The following is an 18,941-nucleotide window of genomic DNA, read 5'->3' as shown; positions in this document are numbered from 1 at the left end:
CAAGAAACAAATTATATGTTTTCATTCTGTCCTCTATTTTTCAAATGGGTTTCAGAAAGCAAAGGTAATATTCCACCATGCCACATGGAGTGCATAAGTCAAAGAGGCCAAGTGGATGCCACCAAAGGAGAACAAAAGAGGCAAAAATTAAATCAATCAAAACCCTTGCTGGATCTATGCTCAAGTATGTCAAAAGACCAGATGATGGCCAGGGTTCATCAAAAGACAATTGATCAAGCTGATTCTACTGATGCTTTTGCTAGAAAGATTTCTGCAGAGGAGCAAGAAGTGGAAATGGCAGAATCTGAAGAAGAGCAAGGAGGGGAAATAGAAGAATTTCAAGCAGAAGAGCAAGGAATGGAAATGACAGAATCTGAAGCAGAAGAGAGTGCTGAAAGTAACTCAAGCAATAGTCCTGATACTATGAAAGACATGAGTGGAGTTAATGAGAAAGATTTGCAAATTTTATTTGATGTGTCCTTCTGGAGATATCGGCTCCAGATCATTTTCGGGTAGAAATTGTGAAAAGAGGAAGTGCTTCTTTCCAGAACCAAGATGGTCCTTTTAGTGTCACAAAAAGGCCCGATGCAAAACCTGCAGCAAAGGGAGAAGTGCGCCAACTTTCAAAAGTGTGGTTTTACAAGGTCATGCCAAACGGAGAGAAAATTCTGAGGACATGGATGGTTTACTCGCCTGTCAGCGGGAATTTATATTGCTTTTGTTGCCGACTCTTTGCCATCTGTACTACAGATAAAACATCCAAATTTGTCACTGGGTTTCAGAAGTGGTGGAAACTGAGCCCAAAAGTATATAATCATGAGACATCCGAAGAGCACTTATACTCTCTGGAAAAGTGGAAAACTTTGGCAGCAGGACTGAGGCTGCATGAAACCATTCATGCCCAAACTATTTCTAGGATGGAGACTGAAAAGAAAAAGCGGAGGGACATTTTGCACAGATTGTTGGATATTACATTGTTTCTTGCCAAGTAGAATCTGGCATTTCGTGGCCACAAGGAAGATGAGTCTTCTTTGAATAAAGGGAACTTTCTTGAGATGGTTGAGATGCTTTCAAAGTACGATCCAGTACTGAAGGAACACCTAATTAGGTTAAAGCGGCACACCTGTAAACTTAACGTGTCTGTCTCCTATCTGTCTCCACAAACTCAGAATGAGTTTATAAGTGTCCTGGCAAATCATGTGAAGGAGAAAATTGTAATGGACATAAAGTCTGCAAAGTACTTCGGCATCATGTTTGACAGCACACCTGATGTATCGCATACTGATCAGATGTCTGAAGTGATCAGATATGGACACATCACCAACAGGAAAGTTTAGGTAAAATAAGTTTTTTTGGGGAATTTTCCCTTTAAAGGGGAAAAAACCTGCTGACCTCAGTTCTGACATTCTTAAAAAACTAGAAAGTGATGGACTAGACATAATGATGTGCCGCTCTCAGTGTTATGATAATGCTGCTACTATGGCTGGAATCCATGGAGGTGTACAATCCATTTTAAAGGAAAAAAACAGGAAGGCTATTTCTAATGGATATGGAATTGCAGTAGAGAGAAGAGCCAGGTTCAAGAAGAGGATGGCAGGGGAACTGGCAAGAGATGCTGGAAGCACAAGTCTCCAAGAAGAAAATAAGAGGGCGATGCTTGAGTGCATTGATATCTTTCATTTGGAACTCCAGACCAGATTAAGAGCCATCATGGAAGTAGCAGACATGTTTGAGGCTGTTCAAGCAAAGAGTCTCATATCTGCCACAAAAGGAGAATTAAAGGTGTCCATTCCAAAACTGACCAATTTCTATGATGAGGTATCCGAATGTGAGCTGTTACTGGAGATACCAAGGTTGAAAAGACACCTAATAGCAGCAAAGTTGGACCTAGAAGAAGTCACAGATTGGGCAGCTTTACAAGTTTTGACCTTCATAGCTGAATGGGATTTTATTTAATCTCTCCCACACCCTTCACTATGTCTGAAATTATTTATCACAATCTGCGTATCTGTGGCTTCATGCGAGAGCAGCTTTTCAAAGCTTAAACTTATCAAAAATTATCTGCGATCTACAATGGGAGAGTCTAGGCTTTCCGATCTTGCACTGTTGTCAGTTGAAAGTGAATTAGTGCAAACCATTGATTTCGATTAAGTAATTAACAGTTTTTTAGCTTTAAAGGCTAGGAAAGCAAAGTTCTGAATTGATTGAGATGTTCTTTAAAGGGCTTCTGTCACCCCACTAAACCGTTTTTTTTTTGGTTACTAATAATCCCTACACTGCGGTCTCTGCATACATAAGCAAAATAATGATTTTCGTTCAGTAGAATTTGCTAAAAATCGATTTTTAAAATATGCTAATTACCTTGCTACCAGCAAGTAGGGCGGCTACTTGCTGGTAGCAGCCGCATCCTCCGATCGAAATGACGCCCCCTTGGCATTGTGATTGACAGGGCCAGGGAACGGAATCGTTCTCTGCTGGCTCTGTTAGAATTTCAAATCTCGCGCCTGCGCCGTACATGTCTTCAATCGGCGCAGGCGCATTGAGAGGCGGCCGCTGGCTCGACCGCTCCATCCTCAATGCGCCTGCGCCGGTGACGTCATCGCATACACCCGGAAGAGAAGACGCCGGCATCGCTGGAAGGAGGCGGAGAGTCTGGATGACGTCGCTGGATGCTCGAATCAGGTAAGTATGTAGGTAATAAGCATGCTGCCACAAAAACCACCAACGAAATGAGAATAAAAAATAATAAATGATTTTATAAAGAGTACAATTATTAACACTATACCACCAACGAATATGAATAATAAGCACCTACTCAATAAATATACAGATGCTTATATATGACACATATATAAATATCTGTATATATCTGTCAAATAGTAAATATATATATATATATATATATATATATAAAAATATACATAGAGTAATTCCAATATATTATCATAAATATATATACACTGCGTGCAGAATTATTAGGCAAATGAGTATTTTGACCACATCATCCTCTTTATGCATGTTGTCTTACTCCAAGCTGTATAGGCTCGAAAGCCTACTACCAATTAAGCATATTAGGTGATGTGCATCTCTGTAATGAGAAGGGGTGTGGTCTAATGACATCAACACCCTATATTAGGTGTGCATAATTATTAGGCAACTTCCTTTCCTTTGGCAAAATGGGTCAAAAGAAGGACTTGACAGGTTCAGAAAAGTCAAAAATAGTGAGATATCTTGCAGAGGGATGCAGCACTCTTAAAATTGCAAAGCTTCTGAAGCGTGACCATCGAACAATCAAGCGTTTCATTCAAAATAGTCAACAGGGTCGCAAGAAGCGTGTGGAAAAACCAAGGCGCAAAATAACTGCCCATGAACTGAGAAAAGTCAAGCGTGCAGCTGCCAAGATGCCACTTGCCACCAGTTTGGCCATATTTCAGAGCTGCAACATCACTGGAGTGCCCAAAAGCACAAGGTGTGCAATACTCAGAGACATGGCCAAGGTAAGAAAGGCTGAAAGACGACCACCACTGAACAAGACACACAAGCTGAAACGTCAAGACTGGGCCAAGAAATATCTCAAGACTGATTTGTCTAAGGTTTTATGGACTGATGAAATGAGAGTGAGTCTTGATGGGCCAGGTGGATGGGCCCGTGGCTGGATTGGTAAAGGGCAGAGAGCTCCAGTCCGACTCAGACGCCAGCAAGGTGGAGGTGGAGTACTGGTTTGGGCTGGTATCATCAAAGATGAGCTTGTGGGGCCTTTTCGGGTTGAGGATGGAGTCAAGCTCAACTCCCAGTCCTACTGCCAGTTTCTGGAAGACACCTTCTTCAAGCAGTGGTACAGGAAGAAGTCTGCATCCTTCAAGAAAAACATGATTTTCATGCAGGACAATGCTCCATCACACGCGTCCAAGTACTCCACAGCGTGGCTGGCCAGAAAGGGTATAAAAGAAGAAAATCTAATGACATGGCCTCCTTGTTCACCTGATCTGAACCCCATTGAGAACCTGTGGTCCATCATCAAATGTGAGATTTACAAGGAGGGAAAACAGTACACCTCTCTGAACAGTGTCTGGGAGGCTGTGGTTGCTGCTGCACGCAATGTTGAACAGATCAAAACACTGACAGAATCCATGGATGGCAGGCTTTTGAGTGTCCTTGCAAAGAAAGGTGGCTATATTGGTCACTGATTTGTTTTTGTTTTGTTTTTGAATGTCAGAAATGTATATTTGTGAATGTTGAGATGTTATATTGGTTTCACTGGTAAAAATAAATAATTGAAATGGGTATATATTTGTTTTTTGTTAAGTTGCCTAATAATTATGCACAGTAATAGTCACCTGCACACACAGATATCCCCCTAAAATAGCTAAAACTAAAAACAAACTAAAAACTACTTCCAAAAATATTCAGCTTTGATATTAATGAGTTTTTTGGGTTCATTGAGAACATGGTTGTTGTTCAATAATAAAATTAATCCTCAAAAATACAACTTGCCTAATAATTCTGCACTCCCTGTATAGAAAGAGTCGTGATAGATAGTCACAGATGGACAGGCACAGATGGACAGGCACAGATGGACAGGCAGAGATGGACAGGCAGACATGGACAGGCAAAGATGGACAGGCAGACATGGACACGTAGAGATGGAGACGCAGAGATTGACAGGCAGACATGGACAGGCAGAGATGGATGATCAGAGATGGACACGCAGACATGGAGACGCAGAGATGGAGACACAGAGATGGACAGGCAGACATGGACACGCAGACATGGACACGCAGACATGGACAGGCGGACATGACATGGACACGGGGAGATGGACACGCCTGTCCATCTCTGCGTGTCCATCTCTCCATGTCCATGTCTGCCTGTCCATCTCTGCGTCTCCATCTCTGCCTGTCCATGTCTGCCTGTCCATCTGTGCCTGTCCATCTGTGCCTGTCCATCTGTGACTATCTATCACGACTCTTTCTATATATATATTTATGATAATATATTGGAATTACTCTATGTATATATATATATATATATATATATATATATATACAGTTGCAAGAAAAAGTATGTGAACCCTTTGGAATGATATGGATTTCTGCACAGATTAGTCATAAAATGTGATCTGATCTTCATCTAAGTCACAACAATAGACCATCACAGTCTGCTTAAACTAATAACACACAAAGAATTAAATGTTACCATGTTTTTATTGAACACACCATGTAAACATTCACAATGCAGGTGGAAAAAGTATGTGAACCCTTGGATTTAATAACTTGTTGAACCTCCATTGGCAGCAATAACTTCAACCAAACGTTTCCTGTAGTTGCAGATCAGATGTGCACAACGGTGAGGAGTAATTCTTAACCATTCCTCTTTACAGAACTGTTTCAGTTCAGCAATATTCTTGGGATGTCTGGTGTGAATCGCTTTCTTGAGGTCATGTCACAGCATCTCAATCTGGTTGAGGTCAGAGCTCTGACTGGGCCACTCCAGAAGGCGTATTTTCTTCTGTTTAAGTCATTCTGTTGTTGATTTACTTCTATGCTTTGGGTCGTTGTCCTGTTGCAACACCCATCTTCTGTTGAGCTTCAGCTGGTGGACAGATGGCCTTAAGTTCTCCTGCAAAATGTCTTGATAAACTTGAGAATTCATTTTTCCTTCGATGATAGCAATCCGTCCAGGCCCTGACGCAGCAAAGCAGCCCTAAACCATGATACCCCCACCACCATACTTAACAGTTGGGATAATGTTTTGATGTTGGTGTGCTGTGCCTCTTTTTCTCCACATATAGTGTTGTGTGTTTCTTCCAAACAACTCAACTTTGATTTCATCTGTCCACAGAATATTTTGCCAGTACTGCTGTGGAACATCCAGGTGCTCTTGTGCAAACTGTAGACGTGCAGCAATGTTTTTTTTGGACAGCAGTGGCTTCCTCTGTGGTAAAATCTCATGAAATCCATTCTTGTTTAGTGTTTTACGTATCGTAGATTCGCTAACAGGGATGTTAGCATATGCCAGAGACTTTTGTAAGTCTTTAGCTGACACTCTAGGATTCTTCTTCACCTCATTGAGCAGTCTGCACTGTGCTCTTGCAGTCATCTTTACAGGACGGCCACTCCTAGGGAGAGTAGCAGCCGTGCTGAACTTTCTCCATTTATAGACAATTTGTCTTACCGTGGACCAATAAACAGCAAGGCTTTGGAGATACTTCTATAACCCTTTCCAGCTTTATGCAAGTCAACAATTCTTAATCGTAGGTCTTCTGAGAGCTCTTTTGTGCGAGGCATCTTTCACATCAGGCAGTGCTTCTTGTGAAAAGCAAACCCAGAACTGGTGTGTGTTTTTTTATAGCGCTGGGCAGCTGTAACCAACACCTCCAATCTCATCTCATTGATTGGACTCCATTTGGCTGTCACCTCACTCCAATTAGCTCTTGGAGATGTCATTAGTCTAAGGGTTCACATACTTTTTCCACCTGCACTGTGAATGTTTACATGGTGTGTTCAATAAAAACAAGGTAACATTTAATTCTTTGTGCGTTATTAGTTTAGGCAGACTGTGATTGTCTATTGTTGTGACTTAGATGAAGATCAGATCACATTTTATGACCAATTTGTGCAGAAATCCATATAATTCCAAAGGGTTCACATACTTTTTCTTGCAACTGTATATATATATATATTTATGTGTATCTCTATATCTGTTTCTATGTGTATATATATGCCAGTCCGTGAACATATATATAGTAATATATACACAAAGAAACATATATAATGACATATATCACTTACTCAAAAATATATATATGTATATATATATATATATATATAGCATATATAAGATGAAACAACGGACAGCACTCCAGGTAAAAGTAAGTGGTGTTTATTCACCCATGTGGATATATATATATATATACTATTTGACAGATATATACAGATATTTATATATGTGTCATATATAAGCATCTGTATATTTATTGAGTAGGTGCTTATTATTCATATTCGTTGGTGGTATAGTGTTAATAATTGTACTCTTTATAAAATCATTTATTATTTTTTATTCTCATTTCGTTGGTGGTTTTTGTGGCAGCATGCTTATTACCTACATACTTACCTGATTCGAGCATCCAGCGACGTCATCCAGACTCTCCGCCTCCTTCCAGCGATGCCGGCGTCTTCTCTTCCGGGTGTATGCGATGACGTCACCGGCGCAGGCGCATTGAGGATGGAGCGGTCGAGCCAGCAGCCGCCTCTCAATGCGCCTGCGCCGATTGAAGACATGTACGGCGCAGGCGCGAGATTTGAAATTCTAACAGAGCCAGCAGAGAACGATTCCGTTCCCTGGCCCTGTCATTCACAATGCCGAGGGGGCGTCATTTCGATCGGAGGATGCGGCTGCTACCAGCAAGTAGCCGCCCTACTTGCTGGTAGCAAGGTAATTTGCATATTTTAAAAATCGATTTTTAGCAAATTCTACTGAACGAAAATCATTATTTTGCTTATGTATGCAGAGACTGCAGTGTAGGGATTATTAGTAACCAAAAAAAAACAAAACGGTTTAGTGGGGTGACAGAAGCCCTTTAAAGAGGACCTTTCATCAGAATCAAGTATGTAAACTGAATATACATACATGGAGAGCGGCGCCCAGGGACCCCCCTGCACTTACTATTATCCTCGGGTGCCGCTCCGTTCTCCGGTGATAGCCTCCGGTAAAGTCATAGTTAGGCTCCACCCATTTGAGCCTGCCGGCGTCTCTTTCTCCTATGCTGTAGCGCTGGCCAATCGCAGCGCTCAGCTCATAGCATTGCTAAGAGCTGAGCGCTGCGATTGGCCAGCGCTACAGCATAGGAGAAGGAGACGCCAGCAGGCTCAAATGGGTGGAGCCTAACTATGACTTTACCGGAGGCTATCACCGGAGAACGGAGCGGCGCCCGGGGATAATAGTAAGTGCAGGGGGGTCCCTGGGCGCCGCTCTCCATGTATGTATATTCAGTTTACATACTTGATTCTGATGAAAGGTCCTCTTTAAGTGCACTTGCATTTGTTCCTGTTGAATTTTCTGTTATTTAATTATTTATTTATTATTTGTTCCTGTTGCATTTTGTGTTATTTAATTATTTATATTTTTTCCTGTTAAATTTAGTGTTGTAAAAATGTTATTTATTCAGTAAAGGTTGAATTTAAAATAAACGTTATTTTTTTAAAAGCATTAACTTTGATTTCTTTCAACATATTTTTGGTTATATGGCAAAAAAATTATTGCTTCGGGGAGGGGGGGGGGGTGACACCATTTTGTACCACACCGGGTGACACCAGCCATAGCAACGCCACTGCGTGCAGGTCCTATTATTTAGAATAGGACATATGAATGACCATGGTATTAGCTATACCTTCACTCGAGCTTACCTTTTTCTTGACTCCCTTCTAATGAACACTCTACTCCTTATCCCAACCAAATAACCACAACAACCACGGTTCGGATTTAAATCGGGCACAATAGCCGTTTATAATTAACAGTTAAATAACACAAAACCATAATTAACCCCTGGCGAGGGAGGTCCTAGAAGCCCCAAATAACCATAACCAACAAACCAGAACCATCCGGCGACTCCATCTTACCCCCAGCCGTTAAACCCAGCTCGGAGGCAACCTTGATGGGCGCCTTAAATTCCTCCAATCCCGATCCTCTATGAGAGCCCAGCCCCTCCCGCGGGCCCTCCCATCCTCACGTATCAGTATATTTTATCCAACTTCGAGGACCTCCCCCACCTCCCGACTGCCGCGACTGCCCCCCTTTTCATCTTATTTACGCAAGCCCCACTCAACATTGCCCCTTACCGATACTAACTATCCTCTTACACAAAGTTGCCAATGGGCGGGTGGGTGCACGTTTGCCTGCTTCTCGAAATGGCTCTCCCTCATCTTCTCTCTACTCCTCTTAACTCCTACCTGTCTCCGCCCCCCCCCCCCCTTACCATGCCCACAGCTCCACTCCTCCTGTTTCAGCTCAATTTTAACCCTATCTGCTCTCCCTTGTTTCTAAACCATGTTCATGCTGGCCTACCCCTACCGCTGTGCTCCTAGTCCGGCTTTACTTGATTGTTGTGTTGAATGTGGCTTACTACCATCTCTCAGTCCCAAATGGGGCTTTTGGGGTACAAATGGTTTGGTACCACTGCTCTAATAGAACAGAAATACAGAAACCACAGTGATGATGTGACCTTAGCCTTATCTGCATTCTAATAGGAAAAACCAACATGGGGGTACAGTAGATATTACAAATTGTGCCTTACTTGGAGCTATAGTTAAAATGCTTTAGATATTCATTAAACGTTGTAAAAAGATTTGTAGGTATCCTTATATCGGCCTCCATGTAATACAGTATTTATGCAAAAGTCAATAATTAAAAGGGTTAGTCTGGTTTCTCTAACTTTATTGAGTCCTAAAAGCGCTGACATGTAGTAATATACTTGCTTATGAAATGTAGTCCCTAAGCTCAAATTTCAGGAGCTATAGCAGAACAGATAGAGTGTGTTTGCACTTCTATATAACAGCTATCATGGATCTGCTGTATGCAGTGAAGCCTATGGATATAGAATATCTATAGAGAATGCTCTGCGGAGGGTAATGCCATGTAGAAGACTGGACGGAAAAAAACAAAACTGGAGAAACTCTTCAATTTATTCAGGTTCATTGCCCATTACCATTACTAACCTATTACGGTTCCTATTACTAAATTTTACATCAAGGACAAGGCACCTATTAATTCCAGTGCCCCAATTCATTTATTGCAGGTAAAGTACTGATTAAAAAACTCTCCATGTCATGGAGAGTTATAGCAGAATACTTATGTCCACATTTATATTCCTGACCTGCTTGAAACATGTAAATGTGTTCACAAGTGCTTGTTAAAATTATCTGTGTTGAAAAGTCACCTCCGGAATGAATTTTGACCAGGACGTCCATTTATTTGTACTGTACTTGATCTGAAAAAAAAAAAAAAAAATTCAAATGATTGTACAATTGCAATTACTTTGAGATTGCAGGGGATGGAGTCATAAGACAAAAAAACTTAATTTGTCAAGGTGAAAAGTGTAAAATAAGTTATTGGCTGTTAACCATATGTATCCTCTGTTCACAAATAGTAACATTTATGACATAGTAATGCATGCAGCTGTATTCTTCCAGCTAAAAGCCTAGATAAAAATCCATTGTACGTTATTGGAGGCAACCTGGCACCAGTGCCATCCGTCATATATCGGATCCAGCAACGCATTTTGGCTTCCAAGACGACACATTGCAACTGTCAATATAGCCTAATATGCATCTAACTATATTTAGTTAGGAATTACAATGTCACCAATAATATTACTTTAAACAATAATTCTTAGAACACAAAGTATATGTGACCATCCTCCACATCATGGAAAGATTTTGCTGTATAACATGTTCAGTTTTGGACTGTGGTGTTTAATGATGTCATAAGTTTTGAAGGGCCAGAACCAGAAAAATATTTTAAGAAGAGAAATGTGATCTTTTAATAACCATAATAGTGTGTGTGTGTGTAACATGCATATATAGCAAAGCTGTGTTTGTTAGGTGTGTATAGGAATGCTGTGTGTATATATATGTCAGCTATGTAGCAAAACTGTGTTTCTCATGGGGTGTGTGTAGCTGTGCTGTGTTTATATATATAGTATGTCTGCTGTGTAGCAAAGCAGTGTTTGTCAAGGGGAGTATGCAGCTGAATGTGTATGTTAGCTGTGTATCAAAGCTGTGTTTTTCAGGTTTGTATGCTGCAGTGCTTGTGATGCAGCAACCGGGTCACAGGGACGCATGTAAGTGTGGGTGGCCAGATGGCTGCAGTAGTCGTACTCACAGTTTCCTGAAGCTCCCTGGGCCATTGTGCAGTGACAGGAAGGGTGCACCGGTTCTTCCCTTTGGGGCACATTCTGGTTCTGGGGCTATCCTGCCTGATGGCGGTTGAGGCGCCCTTGATGTTGACGTTTTACTGTGCAGGTCAGGGTCCCTGTTGTCATGATGTCAGTGCCTTGAGGTGCAAATGAAAAGTAGAAATAACGAGTCCAAGGTAACAGAAAACGATTCTTTACTGAAGCTTCAGATGCAGCAAATTCAGGACAGGTCTTACTTATTATGGACCTGCTGATGTTACACAGAAATCCAGTCTCCTCAGATGTTACAGATCTCACAGCTGCAAAGATAACCATAGGCCAAACCGGTGTCTCCTTAGAGGTTTTTAAGCAATCTTCCTTATCCTTCACTTCTCTATCTGACTTGTACACACAAGCATTCAGGCACGGGGTGTAGACTTTAATTTTAGAAACCAACAGGTTGGTTCTCCCTAATAGCAGACAAACTCTTCTGCTCCATTCTTTGAACAGGTTTCTGTAGTTACAGTACACTTCCACAAGATCCATCTTGGATTCTCACAGTGGGCCAAACTGTAATTTGGTATGCTCAGGCATCCTGAACATGGATGCCATAGAGTCTATAAGTCCTTTTAGACAAGTTTTCTCTACCAGACTTTCACTACACATCTCTGTTACATCTGGCCTGCTTTTGGTAGTTGTTCGTTTCTCCTTAAGACCTCCCCCTGGCTGATACCTGGGTCTAGGGGTGGCTAGGGTATTAGCTTCACATATTTGTGCTTGCTGTAACACTGCACTGTCTCTGACTGAACTGGTTTAAACGGGATTAACACACTGAACTATCTGTGCTGACTCACTCTCTCCTTATATAGAGGGTGACACCAGCCCCATTTAGTGGTGGCTGTGAGATATGGCCTAAAAATATTATGTGCTTACAGAAATACACAGTGAATACATACAGTATATAACATGATGGCAATATACTTTTGCACTTTGCAGTATATGTGACTTCTAGGAGCGGAATGCTGCATGCTGCATCTGTAAGTTATTGAACTTGTGTCTTAGCTTCGGGAGCGAGGATCTGTGTTCAGCCTCGTTCCCAGGGCGGATTTTGCTAGCTGGGAGGCTCCCTGCTCCTAGGTCTGCCTTGAGCGTCGAGCTGATCACTCGGTGCTCGACTTGTCGGTCTGTCGGTCACTCCCCACTATAAAATCAATAAGGAAGCCGGCCAGCACTTGCTTCAAATAGCACGCTGCACGGGAGAGGAGCAACCTGGATGTACCTGTTGAGAAAGGCTTGTATGCCGAAACGTGTCCTGGTTATAGGACATTTTCTGGAAACCTGTGATAAAATAAAAGAAACCTATTTGCAAAGACACAGCTCTTGGGATTTGTTGTTCCACTCCCCACTATAAATACAGGCAACCTGCTGGCTACAGGTTGCCTGTGATTTTCTTCCTATAGGCTGTGTACTTTATTGTTATTAAGCGACCTCTGAAATTGACCCTCGATCCACCTCTTGACACCTCTTCTGCCTGCTCCCTGTACCTTGACGCTACCTCTCGGATTTTGACCTCGGCTTGTTTACGGATTTGTCTTTGCCTCTTCCCTTGTTCTGACGTGACCTCCTGGACTGACCTTGGTTAGTTGACCAGCATCGCCTTCCGTTTTGTTCTACCTCTTGTCCGCTTAGTTTTACTTCTCAGTGGCTGTCCGCTTCCCTGCTGTCTCTTTCTCTCTGCCTGCACTTAGTAGGTTAGGGATTGTCGCCCAGTTGATCTCCGTCACCTAGGGCGGGTGGTGCAAGTAGGCAGGGACAGGGGACCGGGTGGCAGCTCAGGGGGTGCACCTCCGTTCTTTGTTTATTCCAGTGACAACTTGACCCCTCCACTTTATTACACCACCAGGGAACGTTAGCTAAGTAGAAAATATTTTTTTCTCATTTTTGTTGTCTAAAACTGGGGTGCATCTTATAGTCGGTGAGTCTTGTAGCCTGGAAAATACAGTATATAATTGTAGGCCAATGGAGAGGGGCATGACACAATTGTTTATACTGTAGAGGACAGTCAGCAGCCGAAGGCATAGTGGTTGAGACCAATGCTGCGCCACCCATTCAACAGTATAGCGGAGAGTAGGTCCTGCTACAGTCACAGTCGGTACCCACATCGAAGTGCTGTACAGCAATGTACAGCGTGATGTGTGTGGTACCAAGGGAGTGGGGTGGGGGTAGGATGCCATCTCATCCTGCTATACATAATCTGTGTTTTTGTCTCAGCTGCTCCTGCTTCACCAACCTGAGGCCAGCTGCTACTGCTGCATTCAGCACCCACATGGAAATGTTGTACAGATTCCACCAGTGTCTATGAAAGTAGGCCAGAGAGTGGAACAACACACAAAGGGACTTCCACGTTGGTTTGTACTGGGTATTTTCTGTATTGAAAATGGCTGATGCCTTTGCCTTATAACTATTATTCCTAATTTTTGTGAGCCTAGATCTCTCTAAATATAGATTGCAGTCGTTGTCCTGGATCAGGAACTCTGCCCTTAAGTGGATTTATTTTCTGTTATAGTCACCTTGGACAGGCTATCTACTAGTGTGTGTGCATGTGTATATGTATATATATATATATATATATATATATACATGGAGAAGGTCAGGCAGCACTCCTTCAGATACAGCTGTAATTGTATGGGTGCCCGCCGTGGTCCCTCGATATAGGACGGAATCAGTCAAAAAAGAAAATCCGCAGCACTCCTTCAAGTAAAAAATGTGCAATTTATTCACACATGTCAGCAAAGACAACGTTTCGGTCCTCTCACAGGACCTTTCTCAAGTCACTTGACTTGAGAAAGGTCCTGTGAGAGGACCGAAACGTTGTCTTTGCTGACATGTGTGAATAAATTGCACATTTTTTACTTGAAGGAGTGCTGCGGATTTTCTTTTTCTATATATATATATATATATATATATATATTTAATAGAAAAAACCACCGGCAGCACCATCCAAAGGAAAAATGGCGGGTGCAATGTCCAAGTACGGCAATAGGTGCTTACCCACTTGTATAGAAAAAAAATCGGACTGCACTCCAGAAAGGTCTTAAGTAAGAAAATGTGTTTTATTCACCCATGAAGTGGCAAAGAGAAAGGCTCAAGTATGAGCCGAAACGTCGCTCTTTGCCACTTCATGGGTGAATAAAACACATTTTCTTACTGAAGACCTTTCTGGAGTGCAGTCCGATTTTTATTCTCTCTCTCTCTCTCTATATATATATATAGAGAGAGAAAGGCTCATGTTGAGCCGAAACGTCGCTTCTATGCTGCTACCACATGTGTGAATAAATACCACCTGTTTTACTAAAGAAACCATCTGGAGTGCAGTCCAATTTTCTTCATTATATATACAGTGGGATGCGAAAGTTTGGGCAACCTTGTTAATCGATATGATTTTCCTGTATAAATCGTTGGTTGTTACAATAAAAAATGTCAGTTAAATATATCATATAGGAGACACACACAGGGATATTTGAGAAGCGAAATGAAGTTTATTGGATTTACAGAAAGTGTGCTATAATTGTTTAAACAAAATTAGGCAGGTGCATAAATTTGGGCACCACAAAAAAGAAATGAAATCAATATTTAGTAGATCCTCCTTTTGCAGAAATTACAGCCTCTAAACGCTTGCTGTAGGTTCCAATGAGAGTCTGGATTCTGGTTGAAGGTATTTTGGACAATTCCTCTTTACAACACATCTTTAGTTCATTCAGGTTTGATGGCTTCCGAGCATGGACAGCTCTCTTTAAGTCACACCACAGATTTTCAATTATATTCAGGTCTGGGGACTGAGATGGCCATTCCAGAACGTTGTACTTGTTCCTCTGCATAAATGCCTTAGTGGATTTTGAGCAGTGTTTAGGGTCGTTGTCTTGTTGAAAGATCGAGCCCCGACGCAGCTTCAGCTTTGTCACTGATTCCTGGACATTGGTCTCCAGAATCTGCTGATACTGAGTCCCTCAACTTTGACAAGATTCCCAGTCCCTGCACTGGCCACACAGCCCCACAGCATGATGGAACCACCACCATATTTTACTGTAGGTAGCAGGTGTTTTTCTTGGAATGCTGTGTTCTTTTTCCTCCATGCATAACGCCCCTTGTTATGGCCAAATAACTCAATTTTAGTTTCATCAGTCCACAGCACCTTATTCCAAAATGAAGCTGGCTTGTCCAAATGTGCTTTAGCCCACCTCAAGCGGCACTTTTTGTGCTGTGGGCGGAGAAAAGGCTTCCTCTGCATCACTCTCGCATACAGCATCTCCTTGTGTAAAGTGCGCCAAATGGTTGAACGATGCACAGTGACTCCATCTGCAGCAAGATGAGGTTATAGGTCTTTGGTGCTGGTCTGTGGGTTGACTTGGACTGTTCTCACCATTCGTCGCTTCTGTCTATCCGAGATTTTTCTTGGTCTGCCACTTCGAGCCTTAACTTGAACTGAGCCTGTGGTCTTCCATTTCCTCAATATGTTCCTAACTGTGGAAACAGACAGCTGAAATCTCAGAGACAGCTTTCTGTATCCTTCCCCTAAACCATGATGGTGAACAATCTTTGTCTTCAGGTCATTTGAGAGTTGTTTTGAGACCCCCATGTTGCTACTCTTCAGAGAAAATTAAAAGAGGAGGGAAACTTACAATTGACCCCCTTAAATACTCTTTCTCATAATTGGATTCACCTGTGTATGTAGGTCAGGGGTCACTGAGCTTACCAAGCCAATTTGAGTTCCAATAACTAGTTCTAAAGGTTTTGGAATAAAAAAAAAGACAACAGTGCACAAATTTATGCACCTGCCTAATTTTGTTTAAACAATTATAGCACACTTTCTGTAAATCCAATAAACTTCATTTCACTTCTCAAATATCACTGTGTGTGTCTCCTATATACCCTTTCAAACCCCAGAGTTATTTTTACAATTTTGCGTTTACGGTTTTCACTCTTTGCCTTTCCGGGGCAATAATTTTTATTTTTTTTCTGTTCACATAACTGTATATAGGCTATGTGAACAGAAAAAATTCCATATGGTTTGAAATAGGAAAAAAAAATGCAATTCTGCAACAGTTTTATGAGTTTTGTTTTTACAACATTCTCTATACGATAAAACTGACCAGTTACTTTAATTCTCCAAGTCAATATGATCATGGCAATACCGCATATGTATAGTTTTCTTGCATTTTTATATTGAATAAAAAACTTGCAAATTATTTTTTTCTTTTTGTTGCCATATTCTGACCTCTATAACTTTTTTGTAGTTATGTGTATGGAGTTGTGTGAGGGCTAATTTCTTGTGGGGTGATCTGTACTTTTCATTGATACCATTTTGCGATGTCTACAACTTTTTGATCACTTTTTCTTTCGTTTTTGTGGGAGGAGAAGCGACCAGAAATGCTGAATCGACCATTTTGACTTTTTTTTCAATTTTTCTGAATTCTATATGGGATTAATATTTTAATAGTATGGGCGCTTTCACACATGGCAATGTCCATGTTGTGCATTTTTTTAAAATGTTTTTTTATCTTCATTTTGGGGAAAGGGGGTAATTAGAATTTTTTGATTTTTTAAAAATTTATTATTAAAGACTTTTATTTTATTTATTTTTTATAGTTTCCATATGGAACTGTAACAAACAATCATTAGATTGCTCCATTCATAGACCCCAACGCATTAGCATTGGAGTCTGTGGGAATTCAGGGGCTCCTTAGGGACTAATGAGCAGTAGCCTCCTATCATACAAGAGGACAGGGGCTGCTGCACACACACTCCGGGGTTTAAAAGCGTTCAGATGCCGAGCTCAGGATTGACCATGGCATCTGAAGTGTTAAAAGTTCCCTGGTCACGGACATCAGTCATAGGTGTATACTGTAGGAAACAGCAGGCACCAGGTGGCTATGGTGCCTGCCACGCTCATGAGTAGGCATCATCTTTGAAGTCCCAGCCAGAATCTTACATGTACGTTGCTGGCCGGAAAGGGGTTAAGTGATACAATGTTTTGTACATCAAATGAGCAACATATGCATATATTATCACAACAGTAACATCAGATAAATCTGCAGAGTTAATGATTACCACTTATATGAACAAAATTGTTGAGTGGATACCCATATCAATAATGTTAGACTCCTCCTAATACTTAAAACATACATAACTCTTCAGCAACCTTTGTATTAATAAATTAATTAAGCAATTACACTATTTCTAACCACTACAGTGGTGCTTGAAAGTTTGTGAACCCTTCAGAATTCGTTTTCATTTTTTTTATAAATTTGTCCTAAAATTATGTCAGGTTTTCACACAAGTTCGAAAAATAAATAATGATAACCGAATCAGACAAATGAGTCAAAAATATTAGACTTAGTCATTTATTTATGTATTAAGAAAAAATGATCCAATGTCACATGATTGTGAGTGGAAAATGTATGTTGTGAACCTTTGCTTTCAGTATATGGTGTGTCCCCCTTATACAGCAATAACTGCAACTAAACTTTTCTAGTAATTGTTGATTAGTCCTGCACATCAGCTCGCTAGCTTTAGATCCTTCCACAACATTTCTATTGGATAAGTTAGGACTGTAACTTGGCTATTCCAAAATGTTAACTTTATTCTTCTTTAACCATTCTTTGGTAAACAACTTGTGTTATTAGGGTTGTTACCTTGCTATATGACCTACGTAATCTTGAGATTCAGCTCATGATTAGATGTTGTGATATTTTCTTCAGAATTGGCTCGAATAATTTAGAATTCATTGTTCCATCAATGATGGCAAGCCATACTAGCCCAGATGCAGCAAAGCAGGCCCAAACCATGATACTTCCACCACTGTGTTTTGCAAATGGGATGAGACTTTTATGTTGGAATGCAATGTTTTCTTTTCTCCAAACATAACACTTCTTATTTAAACTGAAAAGTTCTATATTGGTCTCATCCATCCACAAAACATTGTACCAATAGCCTTCTGGCTTGTCCAAATGATCTTTAGCAAGCTGCAGATGGGTAGCAAAGCTCGTCTTGGAGATCAGCATCTTTCTCCTTGCAATAATGCCATGCACACCATGGTGGACTCATGAATATTAACAGTAGCTAATCTGAGAAAGGCTTTTAGCTACTTAGAGGTTACTTTGGGTTCTTCTCTGACCTTATTGACTATTACATATCTTGCTCTTGGCATGGCCTTTGTTGGTTCAACACTCCTGGGGAGGGTAATAATGGTCTTAAATTTCCTCCATCTGTACACAATCTGTCTGACTGTGGATGATGAAGTCCATACTCTTTAGAGATGGTTTTGTAACCTTTTCTTTTGAGGTTATCAAAAATCTAATTTGTTCATGCTATAATACATTTCCACAAACATGAGCTATAAAGATAAGACTTTGACATATCCCTGTACTTTATATAAAGCAGGTTGCCCACTCACACCTGATTGTCACCCATTTAATAAAAAACATCTGACTAATGTAAAAGTTTCACACATACTTTTGACATACAAATGTGATATTGGATAATTTTCCTCAATAAATACAGTGGGATGCGAAAGTTTGGGCAACCTTGATCGATATGATTTTCCTGTATAAATCGTTGGTTGTTACAATAAAAAATGTCAGTTAAATATATCATATAGGAGACACACACAGGGATATTTGAGAAGCGAAATGAAGTTTATTGGATTTACAGAAAGTGTGCTATAATTGTTTAAACAAAATTAGGCAGGTGCATAAATTTGGGCACCACAAAAAAGAAATGAAATCAATATTTAGTAGATCCTCCTTTTGCAGAAATTACAGCCTCTAAACGCTTCCTATAGGTTCCAATGAGAGTCTGGATTCTGGTTGAAGGTATTTTGGACCATTCCTCTTTTCAAAGCATCTTTAGTTCATTCAGGTTTGATGGCTTCTGAGCATGGACAGCTCTCTTTAAGTCACACCACAGATTTTCAATTATATTCAGGTCTGGGGACTGAGATGGCCATTCCAGAACGTTGTACTTGTTCCTCTGCATAAATGCCTTAGTGGAT

The 18,941-nt window shown here is 40.9% G+C and overlaps 1 pseudogene; it reads left to right on the top strand.

Annotated features, from left to right (window-relative positions):
• The first annotated feature begins 84 nt into the window (after positions 1-84).
• On the top strand, positions 85-1,956 carry LOC120993797 (annotated as a pseudogene).
• The last annotated feature ends 16,985 nt before the right edge of the window (positions 1,957-18,941 follow it).

The sequence above is a fragment of the Bufo bufo genome, chromosome 3 (assembly GCF_905171765.1).
Source record: "Bufo bufo chromosome 3, aBufBuf1.1, whole genome shotgun sequence".
NCBI classification, from domain to species: Eukaryota; Metazoa; Chordata; class Amphibia; order Anura; family Bufonidae; genus Bufo; species Bufo bufo.
Note: the sequence above shows the minus strand (reverse complement) of the source record. Positions and strands in the feature narration are given on the sequence as shown.